Source organism: Rhincodon typus, chromosome 16 (assembly GCF_021869965.1).
Source record: "Rhincodon typus isolate 14 chromosome 16, sRhiTyp1.1, whole genome shotgun sequence".
NCBI lineage: Eukaryota > Metazoa > Chordata > Chondrichthyes > Orectolobiformes > Rhincodontidae > Rhincodon > Rhincodon typus.
In genome coordinates this window covers 839,899-851,110 of record NC_063347.1, presented here as the reverse complement: position 1 = coordinate 851,110, position 11,212 = coordinate 839,899, and the positions used below count along the sequence as shown (strand labels likewise).

Below are 11,212 nucleotides of genomic sequence, written 5' to 3'. Positions count from 1 at the left end.
GGGGGGGCGGGAACGGGTTAAATTTTGGGCGGGCTGCTTTGTACCTGGGTGACGTCAGGGCCGCCACTTCCTGAAAAAGCGGCGGAGCCGGAGCCGGAGCCGGAGAGAGAGTCCCGTCTGTAACCGGCCTGAGCCCAGCCCTTGGAGCTGGATTCGATCGCACCCGGGAGCCAGGAGCCAGCCGCCGCCCGCCGCCCGCCGCCCCGACAGCGGACTCCGCGCCCAGCGCCCGGAGGTGAGCTCCTTTCGACCGAGTCCGGCTCGCTCCCCACCCTCTAACCCAAACCCCCTCCTTGTCTGTCCCCAACATTCCCCCTGTCTTCACCCCCCCCACCCCCCGTCTCCTTCCTTCCTCCCTCCCTTCCACACCCCTCCCCCGTCTGCGACAAAACTTCAGAAAAACTCCAGCAACTTTTTGCGACAGTATTTCTGTAACTCTCCCCTCGCACCAGCTCAGCATTAATTTTAAATCGAAACCACCTCCCGTCCAGTCGAGATGTGACTACATTTGATTTACCAAACCCCTCATAATTTTAGAATAGACTCAAGAAAATCTCCTTGGCCTTGACCAGGAAGAGTTCCTGTTGCTGTCCGACTCAGTCTCGCCTCCTAATTATAATTCACCAGTTTGTAAAACCTACATAACACTGCCACTGCCTTTTAATGTGCTTCCTGTAATGGGACTCTCAAACCTGTTGGTAAAACAGTATTGACTTTTATTTAATGATCTGCTATATTCTTGTTGTTTTATAAATCTAAATTTTAATCAACCTTTTTTCATAACTCTATCCAAATTTATTTTCAGGGAGTTGTGTACGTGACCCGATACTGCAGTGTCCTTCATCCACTCCTTATTCTTCTTTCTCCTCCAAAAAACATGTCTTTGCACTTTTGCATTAAATTACATCTGTCAGGTCATTCTGTTGCACTATCTTCCCGTTTATTCATTTGTCTAACCACAGATAGAGAATTACGTACAATAGCTTCACTTCCCTCTTCCACATCATTAACTCCAATGTCCCCCAAGGGTTGATCATCAACCCCTCTTATTTCAAAACCTCACACTACCCCTCAGTGACATTGTCTGAATGCAGTCTTTTAATTTTAAGACATTAAATTCATGAGTTACATATTTCTAAGCTAACACCAAGCTCTAACTCACCAGCACCTCTCTCAACTCCTCTCTTCTCTCCAAGTCAGCAAATGACTGCTATTGTTTATCTAAACCGGATGAGCAGAAAAATCTTCTAGTTAACATTGAGAGGTAAGAAGCCATTGTCTTCAGTCCTGGCTACAAATCCATTCCTTAAATTATCAACTCTATCCCTCTCTTTAGCAACTATCTGAGGCTGAACCTTGCACAACCTTGGTATAATTTTTGACCCTGAGATAATGTTCCAAACTTGTATAAACACACATCATCACTAATACTTACTATATCCACCAACATTATCCCTTTCCTTACCTCATCTGGTCTTGAAAACCTTTTTCTTTCCCTTGTTATCTGTAAATACTTGATTTAGAATTTGTTCTGATTGCTCTGTCTCATCCTCCATAAGATTATTTAAAACTCTGATGCCAGTGTCTTAACTTGTATCAAGTCTAGTTGACCTCTTGCTCTTCTACTTGACATAAATTGGTTCCTGTTCAAACAATGTGTTTGTTTTAAAATTCCAAGTCATGTCCTTACACCCCCACCCCGCCTCCGCAGCCTTCTTTATAATCCCTTCCAGTCCCATGTCCCTCCAAAATCTGTCTTGTTCAATAACTTTGCGTTGGTGGCCGTGCCTTTGACTGCCTCGGCCCTAAGCTTTCAAATTCCATCCCTGAACTCTTCTGTCTCTAACGTGACTTGATCTGTTCAGCCCACAGGGTAGTGAGGGTCTGGATCTTGCTTTCCTGAATGAATGTTCAACACAGGAAAGCTCATTGCATTCACAGAGTACTTGAATACGCTCTGATCCCACATTGGCACAAGACAAAAATTAGAAAATAGAATTAGGTTCGTTAGCTGATTCTTGGCAGTTTAGACAGGATGTTGCAATTTTCCCTGATTCATAGTGATTTGTTAAATTTCTTAAAGCCTACCTTTTTGACCAAACTTTTGATCAGTTTTCCAAGCATTACTTACATGGCTCTGGGTTAATTTTGTTTAACAACGCTCCTGTGGAATATTTTTTGGATACTTTTACTGCATTCAAAATTCTTTAAATAGAAGTTGTTGATGTTATTTTACTTATTCCTTTCACTCAGTTGTAATCCTGAAGCCCTTTATAGATTAGAAATCTGATTTAGAGTGCAGTCCCAGGAATGTTCTTTGGCCACTCCTCTGTTTCCAGTTCTTGCATTGTTCCACAACTGGCTGCCCATTCTCATTAACACTTGACCTCACTCCTTTTTTTGTTTGCTTCCTAATCTCTCTTGAAAATCAACAATTATTAGATTCCAAAATCAACATGCCTCAGATGCTGAAAAGCAGCAAATGCTGGAAGATCTCAGAAGGTCTGGCTGCATCTGTGGAGTGAGGAACAGAATTGACGTTATAGGTCAATGACCTCTGGTCCTGTTCACATCTGTTGCAGTGACTTTCCATAGCTCCAAATGCCTATACCTTGACAGGATGGAACGTGAGAGGATATTTAGAGTCTAGAACCAGAGGACACCATTTATCATAGAATCCCTACAGTGTGGAAACAGGTCCTTCGGCCCAACAAGTCCACACCGACCCTCAGAGCATCCCACGCAGACCCATCCGCCCCTAATCCACCTAATCGACACCTCCCTGAACACTATGGGAAATTTACCATGGCCAATCCACCTAGCCTGCACATCTTTGGATTGTGGAAGGAAACCAGAGCACCCAGACGAAACCCTCGCAAATGGGGAGAATGTGCAAACTCCACACAGACAGTCGCCTGGGGGTGGAATTGAACCCGGGTCCCTGGCGCTGTGAGGCAGCAGTGCTAACCACTGAGCCATCGTGCTGCCCTGTTGTTTAGAAGTGAGGAGTCCCACATTTAAGATAAGGAGGAATTTTTTTCTTTGAGAGGATCCTTAGACTGTGAGATTCTGTTCCCCGGTGAGCACTGGAGACTGGCTATTGTACATCACTGTGGAATACAGTTAAAATTTGGATCTACAATTGACTCAAAGGACAGGGGAACAAGCAGCAAAGTGAATGTGAAGGCACAATCAGATTATCATTGATTTTACTGCATGTTGGCGGAGGCTGGAGGTGCTGAATGGCCTTCTCCAGCAACTTATGATATCATTCTGACATTCTTTTCGGTACTTTGTTACTGAAATCTGACTACAGTTATTTAAATTGTTTTGTTTCAGAGTTAAATTCTCTACACTGACATATCTTGTTGCTTCTTCCTGGGATTTCGATCTGTCCTGAGCTGTTTATCCTTTAATCTGAGAATATATTCTCCATAATTCATTCTAAAACTTTCTATTCCATCATTTTGATTAATACTAACCATCTTCCTTGTCTTGATCCAAGATTTAACCCTTGATGATATTCAGTTTCAATCCTTTTCCAACTGTCCTTTTCACGTTCTTCACAACTTTGTTGGAGCCTTTAGGTTTCATAGTCACTTCAGCCAGAGACTACAATGAAGCCATTGATTCTAGGCTGTCCTCTGTAGGCCAATCCAGCGTATTTGTTTCCTTGCTCGCTTCCTATAGTCTGTGGAGTGTCCATCCAGTTTCCTTTTGTAATCATTGATCTTTCTGCTTCCATTCCTGGACAGTGTGACCCAGGTTATTACCACTTGCTGTGTACAAAAGTTCCTCCTTTTATGTCCCCTGACCCTACATCTCTTGCTTAAAAATATCTTTTTTTCAAATCATTTACATGATGTGGGCATCACAGTCTGGACCAGCATTTATTGCCTGTCCTTAGTGGCTCCTTTAGAAGGTGGTGGTGAGCTGCCTTCTTGAACCGCTGCAGTCCACCTGCTGGGGGTTGACTCTATGCCATTAGGGAGGGAATTCCAGGATGTTGACCCAGTGACAGTGAAGGAATGAATATATTTCCAAGTCAGGATCGTGATTGGCTTGGAGGGGAACTTGCAGGTGGTGATGTTCCCATATATCTGCTGCCCTTGTCCTTCTAGACGGAAGTGGTTGTTTGTTTGGAAGGTCTTGTCTAAGGAGTTTTGGTGAATTTCTGTTAATAGTGTTAATAGTGGGGGATTCAATGATGGCAACACCATTGAATGTCAAGGAGCAAAGGTTAGATGGTCATAGCCTGGCATTTGTGTGGCACGAATGCCACTTGCCACTTGCCACTTGCCGGCCCAGGCCTGGATATTGTCCAGATCTTGTTACATGTGAACATGGACTGCTTCAGTATCTGAGGAGTTGCGAATGGTGCTGAACATTGTGCAATCATCAGCGAACATCCCCATTTCTTCCCTTCTGGAGGGAAGGTCATTGACAAAGCAGCTGAAAATAGCTGGGGCCCTAATACTTGTAATGTCAGAGAATAAGAACAGCTTTGCTTTGAGTTTTCTAAATCTGTTCTCACCATATACACCTTGATCAAATCTGCCATCAATCTTCTTTGCTCCAAGGAGGAAATCTCAGCTTCTTCAATCTGTCCTTGTAACTAAACCCCTTCGTTCCAGAGCCATCCTAGTAAATCCCCTACACGCACTCTTGAGGAGCTTGAATGCATTACTTTAGTTGGGGCTTAATCAGATCATCATAAAAGTTCAGTGCAACTTTTCTGATTTTGTACTCGATACTTCTAATGAAGTCCAAGGTCATGTTTGATTTAATAACCAGTCTTTGATCTTTGAAGGTGGTAGGAAAAAATGGCCACATACCCTGGGACCCTCTGTTAACTGTACCTTGAATTTAAGTGACATTAAGTCTATATTGCTGCCCCTTTATCGCTTTGCCAGCATGCATTATCTCCTAATTCACTGTATTAAGTTCAATCTGCCCATGCTGCCAGCCTATCAATGTCCCTTTGCAGACGATTTCTGTCATTCTCGCTTGACTGATTCTCCATGTTTCATATTATTGGCAAGTTTTGAAATTTTATTTCATATTTCACAACCCAAGTTATTTTTATGAAACAACAGAAGGAGTAGTCCTAGCCCTGACTCTTGGGAAATGCCACTCTGTTAGATTCTTTAGTCTGAAAAATAATCCTACTCCACAGCTTGCTGCTTTCTATCTGTAAATGTTAACCCAACTGCACACTGCTATTCTGTTTCACAAATCCCAATTTTGTGAACCAGCCTTTGACAAGTTGGCATTTTGTCACTTTTTTTGTAAAATCTATACAGGCAATATCCACCACAGTCCCTCCATCAACTTTCATCAAAATATTCAATTTTACTGGATGAGCACGGTCTACCGTTTATCCTAGTTTGATTATTTTTCCTAGGTCTTTCTAAACCCTGACCCACTGTCAATGTTAAACTAACCATTCTGTAGATTCTAGGATTGTTCTTACACCCATTCCTGAATAAGTGTCACATTTTCCACTCTCCAATCTTCTGGTACCTCCTCCATATCAAGGGAAGGTTGAATATTTCAAGCTTTTCCAGTAGCTCCACTACCTCTTCCTTTAGCAAACTGGAATACAAGATAACTGTATTTTCTATTCATCAGCCACTCCTGTGCCTCCTGCCCTCCATTCTCACCCTATCTATTTCATCCACTTTCTCTGATAGTTTCTAATCAACCTATTCAGTGATGTAATTACACACCTTTGGAGCAGGTGGGACTTGAACCTGGGCCTCATGATTCAGGGGCAGGGACACTTCTACTGTACCACAAAGATGGCCTCATTCTGCTGACATATTGGCAGATTCCATGTTCTTAGTAAACACCCATATGTATGTTCATTATAATATTCTAACACTGCTATAGACAGCGAGAGTCAGTGCAGCAAAGGTTTGCCAGACCGATTCCTGGGGTGACAAAGCTGAAATATGAAGAGAGCTTGAATCAGTTAGGGTTGTATTTTCTGGAATTCAGCAAAATAAAGCAGGACATGAACCTCATTGGAACCTTGAAAAGTCTAACAGGACTAGACAAAGTAGATGCAGAAAGGATGCCCCCGATGGTGGGGGACTCCAGAACCAGGGGTCCCCATCGTAGACTGAGATGAGGAGAAATTTCTTCACTGAGTGGAGCACCTGTGGAATTCACTACCACAGAAAGCAATCAAAGCCAAAACATTGTATGATTTCAAGAATGAATTGGATACGGCACTTGGGAGTGAAGGGATCAAAGGATAGGGCGGAAAGCAGGAGCAGATATTGACGTGGATGATAAGCCATGATTGTAACGAATGTCAGAGCAGGCTCCAAGGGCTGAATGGCCTACGCCTGTTCCTATTTTCTATTTTTCTGTGCTGCATACCTCTAAGCATATAGCATCCTCTCTGTCCTCAATTTGGTTCATTCCACATCTTGTTACTTTTACAACTTGCCTTTTTACACTTTACATGCCAGTGGAAGATTTTTATGTTTTGATTATTGTTGACTGCCATTCTATTCCCATATTTTCTCTTCGCCAGTTTGTTTTTTCCTCTTCATCTCTCTTCTCAACTATTGTAGCTCTCTCACTCTTTTCCCCCCTCATCTAGGTAGGGAGCCGGATTCCTTACCATTTGCCTTGTTGGATTGTATTAAACTTGTACCTGAAGAATCTCTTCCATAAGAATAACCCATTGTTTCTGGTTCCATTGTATCCTGGCTGAATCCCTCCTCATCACATTGAAATTGGATCTCTTGTGCTTTGTAAGTTCTACATTAGACTTTCTTGCGGTTTTCCATTAGTCACAAGGTTGACGTTAGCAATGGTCATTCACCAGCGCTGGATCCAGGAACCCCTACTTTTTTTAATCACTGAGAGAATGTACTGATTAAGGAAATTCACTTTAACACATTTCAGAAATTTCTTTGCCAGCTCACCCTTTACTGTAACATTAATTACCCAATTATTGATTGGGATTAAGTTTCCCAGTATCATTTGGAGGCCTGCTGAATACCCAAATAGTATGGTCTTAAACTTTTAATTCTCTGTTCTAACTAGTTGGACTCTGGACTCTGTTATTTTCCCCCTCAAGGGCTTGCCCTGTATCTTCAATATTACAATATCTTTTTTATTTAGTGTTGTCATCCCCAACCCTCTTTCTCTGCCTTTTCTAAACACTTTTTTTATATTGTTGCTCATTTAAGTGTTTAGTCCTTACCACTTCAAGAAAGTGTTCCTTGTTTAAACATTTACTTCAATACTGTACAAATGTGAAGTTTTCCATGTGAGCACTCAGGAAGCACACAAAAGTTGGCAACTTGTTTTACAATCTGCTGCATATTTTACACTCAGACTTTCAAAGGGAGTTAATGTCATTGGTTCATGTGGGCCCTAATGTTTGGTTGCTTTGCCTCCCTCTCATGCTATCATCTTGGTCACTTTTGCCTACCTGATATCAATGCATCTTTTCTCACAAATGTAATAAAGCTCATTGTCACCCCTGTAGAGATTTCTGCTGTTACCACTCTCTTGATCTATGTCTGTAATTCAGCCATGTGAATTCAAATAGAAAGTTAAGGTTCATTTTTACCAGAGCCCTGTAAAGTTTGATTACATTCTGTTCTGATGTGATCTGTTGCTTAGTTGTAGTTTAAGTTCCTGGTTTTGTAATTACTGCTGTCTGTTGGTTGGGCGCTATTAGTGTACAGTCTCCTAAGTCTCAACAGAATAATATGAAATATTTGTTCACATGGGTGTCACTGGCTGGGCCAGCACTTACTGCCTATCCCCAATTGCACTTGAGAAGGTGGTGGTGAACTGCTGTAGTCAGTGGGATGTAGGTACACTGCTATTAGAGAGCTCTAGGATTTTGACCCAGTGATGGTAAAAGAACAACAGGAAATATTTTTCGAAGTCAAGATAGTGTTGCTTGGGGGGGACCTTGCGGCGTCTTTTGTCTCCATGTATCTGCTGCCTCTCCTGCCTTGAGCTATTTCTTGGAGGCTTAATAAGTATATGTTACTTGTACATCCTGAATGGTGCATATCATCTTATCTGTGTAATGTTGCATCAACCACTGACCTTTGCAAGTGTAACTTTTATCTGGTATAGTGTGATTTGAAACAAAAACATTCTTGATGTAAGTGTCTCACACCAAGCGGACATCTATTGCAAATTGTTATTTGCCCTGAGAAGGTGGTGGTCAGTGTTGAAAGGATAGTAAAACCAGACATAGAACATAGAACAGTACAGCACAGTACATTCCCTTCGGCCCACGATGTTGTGCCGAACTTTTACTCTAATCCTAAGGTCTATCTAACCTCCACTCCTACCTTATACTATCATCCATTTGCCTATCGACTAGCTGCTTAAATGCCCCTAATGAGGCCGACTCACTACCCTCTCCGGCAATGCATTCCACGCCCTGACCACTCTGAGTAAAGAACCTACTTCTGACATCTCCCCTGTGTCTACCTCCACTCACTTTAAAACTATGCCCCCTCGTAATAGCTACCTCCACTCTAGGAAAAAGTCTCTGGCTGTCTACTCTATCTATACCTCTGATCATTTTGTACACCTCTATCAAGTCACCTCTCATCCTTCGTCGTTCTAAAGAGAGAAGCTCTAGCTCAGTCAACCTTTCCTCGTAAGACCTTCCCTCCATTCCAGGCAACATCCTGGTAAATCTCCTCTGCACCTTTTCCAACACTTCCACATCTTTCCTGTAATGAGGCGACCAGAACTGGACACAATACTCCAGATGTGGCCGAACCAGGCTTTTGTATAGCTGGAGCATAACTTTGCTGCCCTTGAACTCAATCCCTCTATTAATGAAAGCTAACACACCATACGCCTTCTTAACAACTCTATCCACCTGGGTGGCAGCTTTCAGGGAACTGTGGACATGAACCCCAAGATCCCTCTGCTCCTCCACACTGCCAAGAATCTTTCCATTAACCCTGTATTCTGCTTTCGAGTTTGTCCTTCCAAAATGAATCACCTCACACTTTTCAGGGTTAAACTGCATCTGCCACTTCTCATCCCAGCTCTGCATCCTAACAATGTCCCTTTGTAACCTAGAACAGCCCTCCGCACTATCCACAACTTGACCCACCTTCGTATCGTCCGCGAATTTACTAATCCACCCTTCCACTCCTTCATCCAAATCATTTACAAAAATCAAATGCAAGATGTATGCACAGAACACCGGTTGAGAAGATTATAATGGAGTCCTTGACATTTTCATTGAAATGTAGCATATAAGCAAGGAGTCATTAAAATATTGTTTAGACCTCAGTGGGAGTAGTGTCTGTTTCTGGCCACTGCACAGCTGGGAGGATTTCGATTCCTTGGAAAAGGTACAGGGGAACTTTACAGTAAATGTATTACAGATGAGGGTCTTTGGTTGAGAGCCTGGAAAAACTGGTTTTGTTCTGTTTAGAGCAGAGACGGTTGAGGGGATTCAATCAAGATATTAATCCTGAGGATTGGTTGTGTAGGTGGGGAGAAACTGTTCCCAGTGGTAGGAGAGTTGGCAATCAGGTCTAGGGTAATTACCATAAAGCCCAAGGGAGATGATTTTGTTTTTGTAGGAATTTATGATTGGGGAAGTACTGTTGTCAGAGCATTGAAAGTAGATTGGTTAAAACACAAGGGAGAAATTTACAGGGGTGTGGGATTAATTGAAAGTCTGTATGTACACAATGAGCTATGAAAGGCAGTCTTGAGTTCCAAAGGTCCAGATCTGGTAAGAGGAACAAGTTTCCTTCTCTCTAAAGGACATTTGTTAACTGGTGCGCTTTTCCAACATCCTAACGGTTTTGTGGCCACTTGTGTACATTTTTAACTTCCAGATCTTATTCAAATTGAATTCAAATTGTCAAACTGCCCTGATGGGGTTTCAACTTTGTGTTCTGTGGGTTATTATCCTGGATGCATCTTGTTTGATCAATTTGCATAGAGTTTCTGAATCAAGGACAATAATGTAAATTAACAATGGTCCCAATTTGTTGGAGTTTTTTTATGGTTACTCTCCCTGTACCTGAGGTCTGTCAAATACGCATTCTGTCTCTGTTACATGGCCAGCTGTAGTCACTGTCATGTCTGAGGTAAGAGGTGCTGTATACATGGCTTTGGCTCCTTGTTGCAGCAGGATTGACTTGAGTAATGTTTCTTGGTAATTGTCAGTTTTATATGAGAATTCCATAAATGAGGAAAATATTTATACTATTATGACATGGATTCCAGACGGGACAGGCATGGATAGTAGGAACTGCAGATGCTGGAGAATCCGAGACAACAAGGTGCAGGGCTGGATGAACACAGCAGGCCAAGCAGCATCATAGGAGCAGAGATCTTTTTTCCCATAGTTAGGTGACATCATGACATGTAAAGTTCTAGCATAAAAATGCCTGTCTCAGTATAGTCACTTTCTCTGTGTCATGGCATGGGTGCTGTGTATTCACCATTCAGCTGTATGTATATAATAACATTACCATCAGTCAGCTCAGAATCCAGATTCTGTGCAAGTCCTGGATATTGTAGCTGTGTGAGTTAGTGTTGTTAATAAAGTTTAAGATATGTCTCCCAGAAACTCTCTCTCTCTGGGTATATGTTGTGTACAGTAAAATACCTGCAAACCCCATGAGTCAGTCTGTGAATAAACTAATAACATTAGGGGTGATGTTTGATTTCTTATCCACTCACCGCGTGTGGGCAGCTCTGGCTGGACCAGCATTTATTGCCCATTCCTAGTTGCTTCTTGAGAAGGTGGGGGTGAGCTGCCTTTTTGAACCACTGCAGTCTATGTGCTGTAGGTAGACCCACAATGCCCTTGGGGAGGGAATTTCAGGATTTTGACCCAGTGACACTGAGGGAACAGCGATATATTTCCAAGTGGGGATGGTGAGTGGCTTGGAGGGGAACTTCCAGCCTGGTTCGGCCACATCTGGAGTATTGTGTCCAGTTCTGGTTGCCGCATTACAGGAAAGATGTGGAGGCGTTGGAAAAGGTGCAGAGGAGATTTACTAGGATGTTGCCTGGAATGGAGGGAAGGTCTTACGAGGAAAGGTTGAGAGAGCTAGGGCTTTTCTCTATGGAACGAAAAAGGATGAGAGGTGACTTGATAGAGGTGTATAAAATGATCAGAGGTATAGATAGTGGACAGCCAGAGACTTTTTCCTAGGGTAGAGGTAGCTATTACGAGGGG

General features: G+C 42.6%; 1 protein-coding gene across 1 annotated transcript in view; it reads left to right on the top strand.

Annotated features, from left to right (window-relative positions):
* Positions 1–71: 71 nt before the first annotated feature.
* LOC109918618 (protein kinase C delta type-like) overlaps positions 72–11,212 on the top strand; it is a 75,476-nt gene continuing 64,335 nt past the window's right edge. Inside the window, exon 1 of the mRNA XM_048606282.1 lies at positions 72–235. The gene's annotated coding sequence lies outside the window, so the exon portion shown is untranslated. The remainder of the gene's footprint in view (positions 236–11,212) is intronic.